Source organism: Papio anubis, chromosome 3 (genome assembly GCF_008728515.1).
Source record: "Papio anubis isolate 15944 chromosome 3, Panubis1.0, whole genome shotgun sequence".
In the NCBI taxonomy this organism is placed as follows: Eukaryota; Metazoa; Chordata; class Mammalia; order Primates; family Cercopithecidae; genus Papio; species Papio anubis.
The window spans coordinates 114,155,478-114,170,897 of record NC_044978.1 but is presented as its reverse complement, the minus strand read 5'-3'; the positions used below and the strand labels follow the sequence as shown (position 1 = coordinate 114,170,897).

The following is a 15,420-nucleotide window of genomic DNA, read 5'->3' as shown; positions in this document are numbered from 1 at the left end:
TTAGTAGAAGAAGTAGCAATTGGGAAAGAATATCTGTAGATCTTTAGGAATTTAACTTACTTTTTTCTGTGCTTTTTGAAAATGTCTCACTTAGACTATGATCCCTTTGAGAGTAGGACTGCCATTTTTTCACCACTTTTTTGTAGCACTCATATTTGTAATTTTATATTGTGCATTTATATAAAATATAATTGTATGTTTATAGATGTGTTTGATTATGACTACATGTACTTGTGTTTTATATCAAAAAGAAAATTGATTTCTAAGATTTGTAATATTTTAACATGTTATATGGGGTGGTTTTTAAACACCTTTTTCTAGTCTGTGAAGAATTTACTTTTTTTTTGACACCTACTTTGTGTGTTATAGAAACATTTGATAGGATAAATGTGCTGATATTAGCGCTGTCATTCTACAGGAATAAAGAAGAGATCAATACACATATAATCAAATGCATAAATCAGGTTTATCTTTGAATGATTTTACGGTATAGAAAGATGAAAGAAGAAACAGAAAAAATCATATATCTATGTTTTTATACCTCTTCCTATATTTTTCTTTTTTTTTTTTTTTCTTAAAACAAAGTGCTGAGAGAAGGTGATCACAAATATATCAATATTCAGTTTTTCAGGATCTGTGAAAACAAAACAAAATATCATGAGCCATTAACTAAAGGTACATAAGCTCTACCCTCTCAAATTGTTTTAAAATAGCCAAATGCTGAGTAGGACATTAGAAGCTGCAACTTTAGAGTTCAATGGATGTGAATTTGAAGACTGGTCTACCGTTTATGACTTTGTGATCTTTGGAAAGTCATGTAAATTCTCATAGCCTCAGTACACTCATCTTTAAAAAGAAGCCCATGAGACTGATTTCACAGGGTTGATATGAGTATTAAATTAGATTCAAGGCCAGGAGCGGGGGCTCACACCTATAATCACAGCACTTTGGGAGGCCGAGGCAGGCAGATCATGAAGTCAGGAGATCGAGATCATCCTGGCTAACATGGTGAAACCCCGTCTCTACGAAAAACACAAAAAGTTAGCCAGGCGTGGTGTCTCGCGCCTGTAGTCCCAGCTACTCGGGAGGCTGAGGCAGGAGAATCACTTGAACCTGGGAAGCAGAGGTTGCAGTGGGCTGAGATCATACCACTGCAGTCCAGCCTGGGCAACAGAGTGAGACTTTGTCTCAAAAAAATAAAATTAAATTCAATAGGAATATTTAATGCTACAACAACATCTGAACTAAGTGTTCAACAGTTGGCATCTATCATTGTGATTTTTACATTCTATACTTAGGATAATTCTTCCCATTTATATTTATAATTAGAAGCTGCTATATTCAGAAATAAGATGAATTTATGATCTCCTACTTCTTTGATATTGTTTCTGAATGATCATGTTATATCATGATGTGTGTGATTCAGTCATTGTTTATAGCAAGAGAGCTCTTCTATTGGTTGGGTTTTGTTTATATTAGTATTCCCAAGGATAATTGTAATATTTCCACAATCTTTACTCCTTTTTCATCTTATTATTGTTGGCAGGTGCTGAAAGAGTGAGGAAGACTTCCTATGTGGAATGTGCACTTTGTGAAATCTAATAAATATTGAAGTCCAAACTAACTTTAATTTATGAAAGCCCTAATTAAAAGTAAACTTTTCCAGGAAAATAAAACATATTTTATTTTATTAGAAAATAAAACATAGGGATAAAAAAGCAAAGTCTTGTACACATTTGGTGATCCTTTAATTGTGTGTTTCTTTTGTGGTAATCAGTCAGCATTATCAGGTTTATAGATATGACTTATACTCAAGGAGACCAAATTTAGTTTGTGAAATAAAGGGGGAATAAGAACTTCTAATTCATATGCCAGAGTTAGAAACTATTTGTTTATCTTTCTCATTGATTGTGGCCATTCACATCTCAAAGTTACTCAGAAAATATTTTGGAAAATATTTACCTTGGTTTGCTTTTATCTTCTTGTGATTTTGGTATTATTGTAGTCTCAGACAGTTGCAGAATATACTAAAACTATTATTGCTGGTTGGCAAGGGTGGTGTCAGCCACCTCAGCTGGGTGAGACTCAGCTGCTGCAGTGTTTGTGACAGTCTCAGATTGGAGTGTGCTGGGAGCTGTGGTGTTGGAAGTGGCACCTGTAGTTTTGCTGATAGAGGCAATGGAAGTGGCCGTGGTGGCTGCAACAGTTGCAGGAGCAGAGGTGGCTAGCAGTGCTTGAGAACTAGGGTTTACATCATTCTCAGGTGGTTGTGTAGGTCCAGATGATGGACAATGTGGGAGGTTGGGTTGGTGAGGGCTTCGATGGCGGAAGAGATCTGGGAGACCAAGGGTAACCGCAGGATCCGTTTCCAATGTTGTAAACCATTCGTAGTTTGACTTTCCAGGACTTCTTTGTTTAAATGGTTTAGAATTCTTTTCAGAGTTATGGCTAGACTTCAGAGAGAGAACACAAAACAAACAAATAATTGTTTTTACACAGATAGTATACATAAAGTTAGACTTTAAATATCTATTTATATTACCATTTAAATTTATACAATTATTCTAATTCATTTCATAAGTAAGTTGATAGAAAAATATGCCTGCCTCATACAGCATTTTAAATTATGATTTTGGGTAGGATATAAATGAAGTAAACTGTGTCCCTACTGTTCTGAAAGTTTGATAGTTTTATTGCAGGTTTTTCCAAAACATATTCCATAATATGCATTATGTTGTGAAAATTTTGGTGACCAAATAACTTTGGAAAGGTTTTGGGTAAAGTAAAACATGTTTCTTTACTGCAGGACTTATTGGAATCGTTAACATAATATACAGTGGATATTTAGAATATCTAAAGGATATCGATATTTCTCAATTTTACCTAATCATAGAAATTTCGTGTGTGTGTGTAGCATTTCTTCATACTAGTGTTTTAGTGTTTTGTGGAGCACTTGTTGAGAAATCTGTTCTAATTTCCATCCTGTAAAAAAGTATAATGCATTTTACTGCTCTGAATAAAGAGAAACTTTCCATTGTCCCCTTTCATCGACCTGAAAATACAATGAGATTGATAAAGCATTCCATGAATCCATGTGGCTGACTCATTGCACGGAATCACAGACACTAAAAGCTGGAATTACCTTGAGTCAGTGTATTTCTACCCTGTGAAAGCCTTAATTCAGCAACGCAAAGGACACTTTGATTTAATTCGCTTCAGTGACACAGACTTTTGATATGACATTCCCTCAGGATTTCTGATTAGGCTGAGGTCTCTCATTTTGTCTTCACTGGCAGAGGCTAATTCTTGAAGTTCTAAATATGATGCTTCACCTTCCTCTCTATGAAGGATTAGTTCTTATCTATTTTTGTGTTGTACATCTTCCTAATGCCAATATATTTTAGACTGAGTTTGGAGTATCTGCTGGTGTGGACTATTGGGGGAAGACTTTCACTCCTCGGGCTCTGGTGCTCCCATGCCATGTGACTCTGACAGTGTTGTCTGTTCACTGAATAGATCTCATACTCCCGTAGATCTTTACTGGAAGACCCAGGAGCCACTCAACTTTTAGGATAAATTAATTTAACTAGAGGGTTGCTTTAACATTCTAACAATGTTGCTTTCTCTTCTCTTGACCCTTTTCAAGATTTTTATTGCTCTGTAGATGTAAGATCTCATGTATATTTCCCAAATTGATGCCTTGGTATATGTGGCTACATTTACCTCTAGGCAATCAAAAGGAAATGTGATGTAATAATATAAACCAGTGATCAGTGAGAAAAATATCCTACTCTGCAGTTTCTCTCTTCCCTACTTATAACACAAACAGTTAGGTAGATGTGAGTAGCTGATTTCAGGGATACTATGGAATGATCAGGGTTTGGGACAAATTGAATATTCATAGATTGGTCTAGGTTTCACTGAATGGAGGTTGTCAGACCAATCCTGTTATGGGTATCTGGCCATTTCTCAGAATTATTTCACATTGAGAATTATAAGGTGATGGGATTGAAGGGGTGGAGAAAAAAAGAGAATGGAGAAGAAGTACAGTGCTGAAATTTTCAAGGCAGGTTTGGAATATTTTTTTTCTTCTGAATGTTAGAACAGTTTGGGTCGTTAAACTTAGAAATGTCTATGCCACAGCATTAGAGGCAGGATAATTTTTTTGTTTGTTTGTTTGTTTTTTGGTTTTAAGGCTTCATTTAGAGTACATGTCTGCTTGTGGGGAGAAAGGAGAAGGGGGATCTAACAGGATGTCAAGACAAGTATTTTCAGGTAACACATCCTTCTGTGCATTCCACCTCCAGTCTGATGTGGGGTGGGGTTATGACAATTAGAAATGGCAGAGGGTGGACACAGGGATTTGGAATTTTGAAAAGTCTTTCCTGATGATTTTGGATTTCCTCCCCTTTTTCATTGGACACCACTGAGTTTAAGAAAATAAAGAGTTTTTGTTTTTTTGCAGGATCATAGAAATTGTGCCTTATTTAAAAAAACCATCAACATGTATAAGGAAAATATATCTACATTGAATGAAGAAATATTGATTTTGGAACTGATAGCTAGGAAAGCATTGCATTTCATGAAGTAAGTTTTCCTACTCCCATTGCAGACTAATATATATCAAGAGGCAGGTAACTGAGGCAAGATTTTGGTGCTTACACAACTATTCCCATTTGTTTCCTAAACTTTGATATTCAGGCTCTGTCTCTTAACATTTTCTTTGGTTGGAAATAAAATATTTGTACCTTATCAACTTGTCAGACAAAATGGCTTTTGATTATGATTGAAAATGTAAAAAGATAACCAGAAATGTAATAAAACTTATTTTGTGTTTTCTTTTCTTATGCACATCAACAGACTAAAAAGAGATGGGAAACACAAACATTAAAAAATTAGATCCAGAGTATGTATGGCATTTTGAGAAGAGTAGTGATTGTAAGTCAGGTATGAGGGCAAAATGTGTTTGCATTAGGATGAATAGAATGAAATACAATTTAAGAATTTCTGGTGTCATCGTTGCATGAGCAACATTCTAACAGTTCAAAGAGTGCGCAGTCTGTGGAATAAGGATGATCTATTTTTCTTGAATCCTTTTAGCAGAAGGATTCCTTTTCCTCCACATTCACATGAGTGTGTTGGTACCTGGTCTCCAGTGACCAAGTAGTGCTAGATTTGGCTTCCTTTATCATTATAACTACTATTCACTCAGGTATCCAGCTGGAGACCACTGTGCTACTACTACAATCATCTTTATGAAGTTGGTGTGAGAAAAAAACCAACCTGTCTTTTATGGAAGAGGAAAATGAATGGTTTCAAGAAGCTCTGGAATAGGATTTTTCATGGGATGGGAAATCTTCCTGGCTGCATTTTAGCATGGGGAAGGAGAAGAAGAGGGAGTTCGCATAATTAGCAGTGCCCAAAAGACACTGGTTGTTCATGAAATGATACTGGATTATGTTCTCAGAAATAAGTCTTAGACAATGTTCCTCTCATCCTCTAGGTAATGTAATTTAGGTTCAGGTGTTAGGTTAACAAATCTAAAAATATTAGGGATAGCAAGCACATGCTCTTGCTTGGAAGTTAATACCATGTCTAGATTTTCTTAATTTATTTGAATTCTTTATGTGGTTGCAAATTCATTTTATAGAGTTTCTTATGAAACTCTATAAGAAACTCTATATAGAGTTTTCTTCTTCCCAGCTTTTTATTTTTGGAGAGTCCACCAAGGACTAAATTTTATCTAGGAGTGCTCATGCAGAGGTAGAATCAGAGTACCTTAAAAACTTAAAAATCACAATACTACAATGTCCAATTTACATGTGTTTGGAATTCTAGAGACCTATCAGTATGTGGGAAAAGAAAAATAATAGGATTACATTCCAAAGTCAACAAAAGATCATAGAGAAAGTTAAATTAGGGTATTAGAAATAAAATAAAAACAGAGTATGTTTAGTATAAAGCTACATTGGCATAAAACAATGAACTGAATGTACCCCTTATGATTAGGAACTGAATAAGAAAATAAATACATGTAAAATATTTTATATTTACCGTGGGGTAAGCAGTAAAGATCAAAATGATTGCAAACAAAATCAGAGCCTTCATCTTGTCTTTGGGTCCTCTGGAACCAAGCACCTTCATTGGTGATCAGACAATAAAAGAAATAAAAATTTGTTTTTGGTAAATTTTAACCAATGGAAAAACACTTATGTCTATTATGGCATATCTATGGCATATATCATATCTATGGCATAAGAAGAACATATTATTTACAAGAAATACATAGAGTTCAACAGATAGGAGCAGAGGTTAAGAATAGTGAATTCTAATAACACTACATAAAGTAAATAAAGAATCATGACAAAATTTCTCATTTAATTGTCAAGAAAACAAATATTGATCCTACCTTTTTACCTATTATTTTATGATTACTAAACAGTTATTTAAGAAGGCAAACCCATAATATGATTGAGAATGTGGTGAGATATACAACCTTTTACACAACCATTAGTTCTATTAATTTAGATAATGTTTTAAATAGTCATATAACAATACACAAAAGAAACATGAAAATGTTGATACCTCTAACTTAAAAACCCATTTTTTGGAAATCATTGTCAATAAATTAAGCAATAGAAAAAACCCACTAGTGTTCATTTCAGTGTTACTGATAATTAAAAATATATTCATAATCATGAAGACTTTGTGGAAATTTGAAAAATGCTTATGTTGTAATGATAAGGTAAATGTTTAAATATCATGCTATATGTAAATTATCCACACAGATGACAGAAAAATGTAAGCATAAATGAAGTTATATATGAGATGATTATGTAATTTATGTGTGGATTTTCTGTTCTCAAAAAAATTTATGGTATTCTGTTGATATCATAATTTAAACACATAAAAAACCTAAGAAATTTCCACTAAAATGATCTGTCTCTAATTTTCACCTTACATACGTAAAACACTGGACAGAAAAATTTAATGTTAACTTATAACCTAAAATACATATATTGTTAGAAATATGAAACACTCATTTAATTTTACCATCAGTATTAATTTTTATTATCAACAAACAACTCTTAAAATTTAATATTTCTGTTAAACTTTCATTTTTTGATATAATCTTCACTTCTGAATTTTCTCATCCAAACAAAATGTAAAAAACAAATCCGTCTCAAATGGTAATTATTTGAAGACTATTATAAAAATATTCTTTCTTAATACTTTTGCAATCACATAATAGTTCAATAATGAATCTCTCTCTCTCTCTCTTTTTCTTTTTTGCTAACATTCATTTTTTCCCAAAGAAAAGTAGCTAAGAGTTTTAGTTGCCAAATCCTGGTCATATTACCTAACCTATCAGAGGCCTATTTTCCTAATTTTAAAATGAAGTGATTTATTTTTTGATTGATGAAGTGGTCAGATTTCAATACCCCAAAAATAAGAATAGAAAACCAAATTAACAAGTTTATCGCTTCCATATGAAACAGTCATAATCTCAAGCAAAATATGAGACACATTTCTACATTAATGTGTACGTCCCTTTGTAACAAAAGAGATAAATAAAGTAGAGGCAATCAACTAATATAAAATCAGGCCCAATGATTTCCTGCATAATTTAATACACTGATTTTTCTGCCACTGATAACATTTTCATTTTTATAGGTTCAAAACTAGAATATGGCGTTATACCTAGAAAGGGCCATTTTAAAGATTCCAATATTCTGGAGGACAGGCTGTTTTTATCATTATCATTTTTCCTGAAATTGTTACCATTTTACTGTTAGAAATGGATAAAACTTGTAGGCTGAGAACTTATTAAAGAAGTATCAATTTTTTTTCTGTTTACAGTATTTCCTTTCAAATGCATTTTTTCTGTTGGAATTCTGTGGAAAGCAGAGTTTGAGATTTCACAATACTTCTAATTATATAATTAGAAACTATATAACAAAAACTAAAGAAAATGGATTTTTAAGCCTTTGAAATTAAAAACGAAAAAAGATACCGTAATGAGGGGGTCTTCTTTCTGTTTGTCCAGCAATGTCAGCCTTTCCTCAGCTTGTGAAATCTGGAAGCTCAGTGAAAGAGCACAGGTGATTCATGCCTTATAAAGGATTATTTTCTCTCTCCTTTATTCCTTCTATATTGTGAAGCAAAATATTATTATTATTATTTTAGCCTTTGCATCTGGATTAATCCAAATCACTTCCTGAAACAAAAAAAGGACAGGTGTAATTTTCAAAAGTTAACATTTGTACTTTTCATTTTTTTTCAGGAACGTCATGGTTAATTATCTGTGTATTAGAAAAAGTGAAGGTTTATTCATTATAATTTACTCCTTCCTTCATTTCAGATATTTTCTTAACATTTTACTGTAAAGCAATATTTATTGAAACTTGACCAGAAACCCAAGGACTAACATGTTTTCTTTCTTTTTAACTGTACCCTCTTATTTATAATATAATGCTCGACTATTAAGTGCTAACATGTATTCTGAGCTGGGAGAAAGTATTTGAAAATGATAACTTCTTTTATGTTCATTTTTGGCTTTTTAAAGTAAAATATTGCTGAAGTAAATTTTTAGAGATTATAAAATTAGCTCAACTGAAACATTAATGGTTCTTTTCTCACATTTTCTTAACATAAAAATGAGAAAAAGGGTCCTCACACCTGTAATGTCAGCATTTTGGGAGGCCAAAGTGGGAGGATCACTTGAGCCCAGGAGTGTGAGACCAGCCTGGGCAAGATGATGGAACCCCATCTCTAGAGAAAGTGCAAAAATTAGCTGAGGTGGGAGGATTGCTTGAGCCCAGGAGTTTGAGACCAACTTGGGCAACATGATGAAACCTCATCTCTACAAAAATTAGCCGGGCATGGTAGCCTTTTCTGTCTCTACAAAACATTTAAAAAATTATCTGGACATGGTGATGTGCATCTGTAGTACCAGCTACTTTAGAGGCTGAGGTGGGAGGATCACCTGAGCCTGGGAGACTGAGGCTGCAGTAAGTTGTGATAATGCCACTATACTCCAGCCTGGATCACGGACTGAGACCCTGTCTCAAACAAACACCAAAATAAAAAAAGGAAAAAAGGTGACTAACGAACCATTTTGACACTCTTTACTATACATCTTTTACCACTAGATTCAGAATAATTCTTTTGTTTGTTTGTTTGTTTTGTTTTGAGACGGAGTCGCCCAGGCTAGAGTGCAGTGGCCGGACCTCAGCTCACCGCAAGCTCCACCTCCCGGGTTCACGCCATTCTCCTGCCTCAGCCTCCGGAGTAGCTGGGACTACAGGCGCTGGCCACCGCGCCCGGCTGGTTTTTTGTATTTTTTAGTGGAGACGGGGTTTCACCGGGTTAGCCAGGATGGTCTCGATCTCCTGACCTCGTGATCCGCCCGTCTCGGCCTCCCAAAGTGCTGGGATTACAGGCTTGAGCCAGCGCTCCCAGCCCAGAATAATTCTTTATTACACAACAGTTTTGTATTACAGAAGAAAGCTTGCTCAGAAGAAATGTGACAGTTATTTGCTAATACAAAATGTGAGCATTGTAGTAGTTTGACGTCTGCTTTGATGCCACCTTTAATTTCCATGAAAATGTTGTTTGTTACCAGAAAGATAGAAAAACATCATCTGGAAAACCTACTGGTGGATAATCAGATTTTCAACGCTTTTCTTTCAAGTTAGCTGTTAACAATGGTATATCCTCTTGGCATTAATTCACACTGTGAAGAATGAAAGAATGGGGAAGAACCTCTAGACTTTTTAATCCCAAAGGTAAATTGGAGGGCACTAGATGCAACATCTCTTTGGTTATTGGATTTTCAGTTTACCCATACTTTCTAAAAATTATTTTAGGATCACTAAAAACAATGAGAACAAGCTAAAGTATAAATCAGGAGGCAGATCTAGATCTGTGTGCTTTCACATAGATGGTAATTTTGTATGGGAAGAGACCGAAATTTGAGAAAATAAATAACTTGCTCATATTTTCAAAAGCCAGTTGAATCCAGTTTTTATTTTCTCCACGACATTTTCTTTCCTCTGCACCAAGATATTCTTATGTATGTTTAACTTTTGTTGTGAGACATTCTGGCTAATCATTATAGTGAATAAGTTGTAGACAGAGAGAGTCTGTCTTAGGCATTTTTATGGCTCTATCAATTAGTAGATTTCCTGGCACTAATCTAGGTGAAATAGAATGCTTTTGACCAAGTAAATATATTTATATGTAAAAATTAATTTTCTTTCCTTTTCTTTGTTGCAAATGATTCTAATGTGAAATTCTGTAGACTAAGAGAAAATGTCAGGATTCCAACTCACAAGATTCTTGCTTAGAAACCTTGGCTAGGACCATCTACCGTACCCAACAGGGCTGGTCAGAGCTTTCAAATTTTGACATATAATGTTCATGTCAAGGAGTCTGTGTAGTTAAGCTCATGCTTATTATATCATCATTTTGTTTAATAGTGTGATTGGAATACCTTGATAAATATTAAAATGTTGATAATTATTCTTACTAATTCTTGTTCTTCTTTTGGGCTTTATTATCTCTTCCTTACACGAATACCATAGTTTGTTGTATCTCTATTTTTAGCTTCGCCGATCACCCCATCCAACTTTTACGTTTTTACTGAAATTACCTTTCTAAAATACAATCTAACATGCAAATACAATGCTTGAAACTTTGGTTGCCTCCCATTGTCTATATCTGCATTTCCCAAACCATGTTACAGAGCATTATCCTTAGAGGAGTTTACTGGAGCTCCATGACGATAGAGCCGAATGAACCCTTCTTACATATATTCTTATTTAAAGACTCCAGGAAATTCATTCCAATATTTCATCAATGCATTTTACCCTGAAACTCTAATTTCAGTGAAACTAGTTCAGGGAACATGAGCTGATATGAAGTTTTAACACTAAGTTGCTACACAAGATGTGATTGGTTAATTTTCTGTGTCAACTAGGCTAGGCTGTGATGCCCTATTGTCAGGTCAACCACTAGTCCAGATGTTACTGTGACATTTGCAATCAACTGACTTTAAGTAAAGCAGATTACCCTTCATAGTGGGGATAGGCCTTATCTAATTTGTTGAAGGTCTTAAGAGCAAAGACTGAGGTTTCCTGGAAAAGAAAAAATTGTGCCTCACCCAGAACTTTTTCTGAGTTTCCTGCATGCTGGCCTCGCCTGGGGATTTCAGACTCAATACTGCCATAGCAACTCTTGCCTGAATTCCCAGCCTGGCTTTCTTTTTCACTCTTTCTCTATATCCCATTTGCTTCTGTTTCCCTGGAGAATCCTGCCTAATATGCATGGTCTGATACAATTTGGTTATATTTCTGATTTGCTTGTAAAGCTATTATATCACTTACAATCTATTTGTTATGACTTATACTCAGACCCATTGTGCTTACTTCAAAATTATTAATAACACCAAGTGCCTTCATGCTTCTGTGTTTTTGACCTTCTCCTTTCCACAGCTTGCAACCAGTGATCTCCTTCTTGTCTTGGCCAACTGGTATTCAATTCTAAGCATCTAGTGCAGTTCAGCTCTCTTCTGAGAGCATTCAGTTTAATAAATGAAAATATCATTTCCTCACTTACTGTTACATTTTATTCATTTATTTAACAGATGTTTATTGAGCATCTATTATGTTCCAAGCTCTCAGAATTGAGCTGTGAACAATAGTATCTGGTTTCTTCACTTTGAATGCAATGTGGATAGCTCTATTAGGACATTCTGGTTTATAGTTGTTGTTTTGGAGTCATTATTATATTGTCTCTTTCAGTCTCAAAAACGTTCTGGTTTTCATGACAAATGATGTGATCATCCTAATTATCAGTTATACAGTCTGGGAGGGAAGATAAGCATTAACCAGGTTATGGGTTAAATTATGTCCTCCCCCCGAAAATATGCTGAAATCCTAACCCCCAGTAATTGTGAGACCCCAAATTTGGAAATGGTGTCTTTTCAGATGTAATGAAGTTAAGATGAGGTCATAATGGATTAGGATGGGCCTAATCCAATGACTGGTGTGCTTATAACTGAAGAGACATCTTGACATGGAGACACAAAGGAGAACCTCATGTGGCAAGCAGGCAGAGACTGCAATGATATGTTTACAAACCAAGGAATACCAAAGATTGCCAGCAGTTAGTTCCCAGAAGCTAGGAAGAAACACAAGAAAAATATCTCCTAGAAACTACAGAGAGAACATGGTCCTGCTAACACCTTGATTTCGACTTATATACCCCAGAACTGTGGGGGATATAGATTTCTCTTGTTGTTAACCACCCAGTTTGTGGCACTTTGTTACAGTAGTCTTAAAAACATAATATAACATGCAATTGAAATAATTATGGATGTTACATAAAGCAAGGTGTAGTGTACTGTGAATAATATATGACAGAAGAATACAGGGGCCTATAGAAATTTAGAGTCCAGGGAGGATATAACTGAGGAAGTGACATTTAGGTGTACTTTATTAAAAGGTGAGTTAAAGAATTTTTCAGGGCGAGCATAGCACGTTCAGTGATCCTGATATAAGACATAGCTTTATGCTCTAAGGATGATCAAAATGAGATCTATATAGTTGAAATTTCAGAACAGAAAATGACAGGAGCATATTATGAGGCTGCATAGATAAGCAGGGTTTCCATTGTGGCGACGCTGATGAACATCGTGAAGATTTTGGACTTCATCCTAAAGTTGGTGGAAAGTCATGGAATAATTTTTTGAATTAGGAGGTGGAAGTGATATGATCAATTTCTGTAATAAACTTCCACTTTTGCTTGATAGAGATTTGGATAAAGAAATGGCGATGGGAAGGAGGGCAAATGGTTCTCTGCTGTATTTGGAATGCCAAGGTAAAAACTTTGTATTTGTTAGGTATGGAGAATGAGAGAGAGGGAAGTGAGGGCTGAGTCCCCAGTTTCTGGCTTAGACAACTGTGAAAATAGTGCCTTTTGCGGAGATGGAGAATATTAGAAGAGGAGAAATTTGAGGGAAGGGAAATGCCAATTTTAATTCAGCCTTCTCTTATGTTTGAAATACAAGTGAGAAAAGCAAAATAACATATCAGGAGTGCTGTAACGAAAATAGAGGCTATGGACTCAAAATGTAATTCATGTATCCTTTGTTTACTCCTAATTTGCAATAGGTAGAATTGGTGGAAGCACATACACTACAAACACACTGGTTTGATTTCCCACTGTTCTTGGTGCCTTGAAGTTATGAATGTTCTTTAACGTATCCTCATGTAGAGCTAGTTTAACTTTGGGAATCTCCTCAGGATAACGTTCTTTCTTCATGGTCAGGAGTCTTTGCCTGTTAAGATTGGCTTCTCTCCCTCTCTTTTTGTGGTCAGAAGCTCCCTGTGACTTGGAGGAGAGTGCTATGCCCCAGGGTAAGGTTATCTGTGGGGAAGGGGTACAGTGGGGATTATAAACAGGGGTTACACTGGGACAGAGGGAACTTTGGACAGAGATTTCTGTGTCAGAGGAAACCATGGGTAGGATTATCTTGTGACACAGGAGGATCTTTTATCAAGTAGATTTATTAAAAAGGAGGGTCTTTTATCAAGTATATTCATTTATTCATACAATGAAATATTATAGGTAGTGTGATTAAAGAATGTACATAGTGGGATACACAACAAGTAATCATACTGACCGGTGGTGAAAGATGATAGCATGTGAGGTGAATATGAAAGATGATATTTACAACATGAGACTGTGGCACTGGGAGAACAGCGGGCACTGTAATCTCAGCACTTTGGGAGGCTATGGCGGGAGTGTTGCTTGAGGCCAGTATTTTGAGACCATTCCAGGCAAGATAGCAATACCCTTTCTCTACCAAATATATAAATAAATAAAAAGACACAGGGACTTGAAATAACTTGGGTTCTCAGTTTTTAAAGTGTGTTGGTTTCAAACAACAGAAAACGTAACCCAAAGTTGTTTATTTAGAAAATGGCATTGTCTCAGGTAAATAAGCAGACTAGTTAGGCTTGCTACATGGTGTGACTACTCTCACATTCTTTTATTTCATATTTATATTTCTTGTCTCTAATATCCTTAGTGTTTGCTTTACTGTCAAGCAACCTGCCTCCTTGTCATCCAAGGTGACTGTAGCAGCTCCTGGCCCCAAATGTCTTTAGATGGAAGTTTCCTTCAGAAACTTATTCCCCAGAGCATCCCCAAAGCACTTCCGTTTGTCCTCTTTGCTCTGACTGGTTCATGTGCTTATTCTTCATGACTGTGGCAAGGCATGTGGAAGCAGGGAATGAGCAAAAAGCTTTAGAGATGACTGCTGTGGGGCTTAATTGGCTAAATACAAAACCAGAGTTGAGATGACCAGCTACAAGACAGCCATTAGGCTTAACCAGGGCAGTGGCAACGGGAAGGGATCAAGGAGTAGGATTATGATAAAGAGATGGAATGATTCATTATTCAACAGTTCACACAAAGCAGTGTGATTCGAACTTGAATTTTGGAGCCACGCAGGTCTGTGGAGCTGAGCTTTATTACTTACTGGCATTGTTATCTGCCACCAGTGACTTTTCTGTTTCACTTTGGTTATCTGTGAAATGTGACTACTCCAAATGTCTACTCACTGTATGCCCATCACTCCTTTCTCAGGTCATCACTATTTAGAATATTTGGGAATAGAGACTCTGTCTCATATTCATTCTCTAATTACTCGTCTTAACTATTTCTTCTTTGCCTCCTATATTTCTTTATTTTTTCAAGAATTGCATATTCAAGACCTTGTGTCTTACAGACATTTAATCAAATTTCAGGGCAAGGAGAAACTTTGTTTTGAAATGGCACAAGGTAAAATGGATAATTAGGCACGCTTTCTTGGAAGAGTGTTCAATGACCAATAGGAATCTCACTGGCCACTCATCTTCCTGGACTCTAACCATTTGCTATGTGCTGTTCTTCTTGTTATTTCTAAGCCCTAGACCCAAATTCCTATTAACTTATGTTGTAGAGCACATTATCTTTTTAATTGTTTAACTGTTCCAGTTCAGTTTATACCTCAGAGCCTCATCTCCTCCAAGCAAAGGGGACTATCAAGTTGTTTTCCTAAACAAAGACCTTGAAAGAAGTATAGTTGGAGTTTATAAAATAATGATACTTTTATAAACTCTGAACCCATGATCTCTTAATCACTATTCTGTATGGGCCCTCAGATTTAAATACCAGAATGTTGGCAAATTCTTACACTCAAGAAAGTGATTTTATATGTTCATAAAGGAGAAACACTGAAAACAATCTACAGTTGTAGTCACACGTAATTAATTACACTTCTAGCCTGTGTTCCCAGTACTAAGATTGTTTTGAGGATAAAATGATTAAAACCTTTAATAGCTTCCAAACAGATAAGATTCAGGATGTTTA

At 35.5% G+C, this 15,420-nt stretch overlaps 2 long non-coding RNA genes across 2 annotated transcripts in view; one reads left to right on the top strand and one right to left on the bottom strand.

Annotated features, from left to right (window-relative positions):
• Positions 1-568: 568 nt before the first annotated feature.
• On the bottom strand, positions 569-8,230 carry LOC103884415. Its single transcript, XR_647002.3, has 4 exons — positions 8,015-8,230; positions 6,055-6,138; positions 1,963-2,453; positions 569-634 (listed from the first exon to the last, which is right to left on the bottom strand). It is a non-coding gene; the product is annotated as an uncharacterized LOC103884415 (long non-coding RNA).
• LOC103884414 overlaps positions 2,460-15,420 on the top strand; it is a 43,889-nt gene continuing 30,928 nt past the window's right edge. Inside the window, exons 1-4 of the long non-coding RNA XR_002522089.2 lie at positions 2,460-4,275; positions 4,466-4,587; positions 8,285-8,325; positions 9,626-9,788. This is a non-coding gene — a long non-coding RNA (uncharacterized LOC103884414). The remainder of the gene's footprint in view (positions 4,276-4,465; positions 4,588-8,284; positions 8,326-9,625; positions 9,789-15,420) is intronic.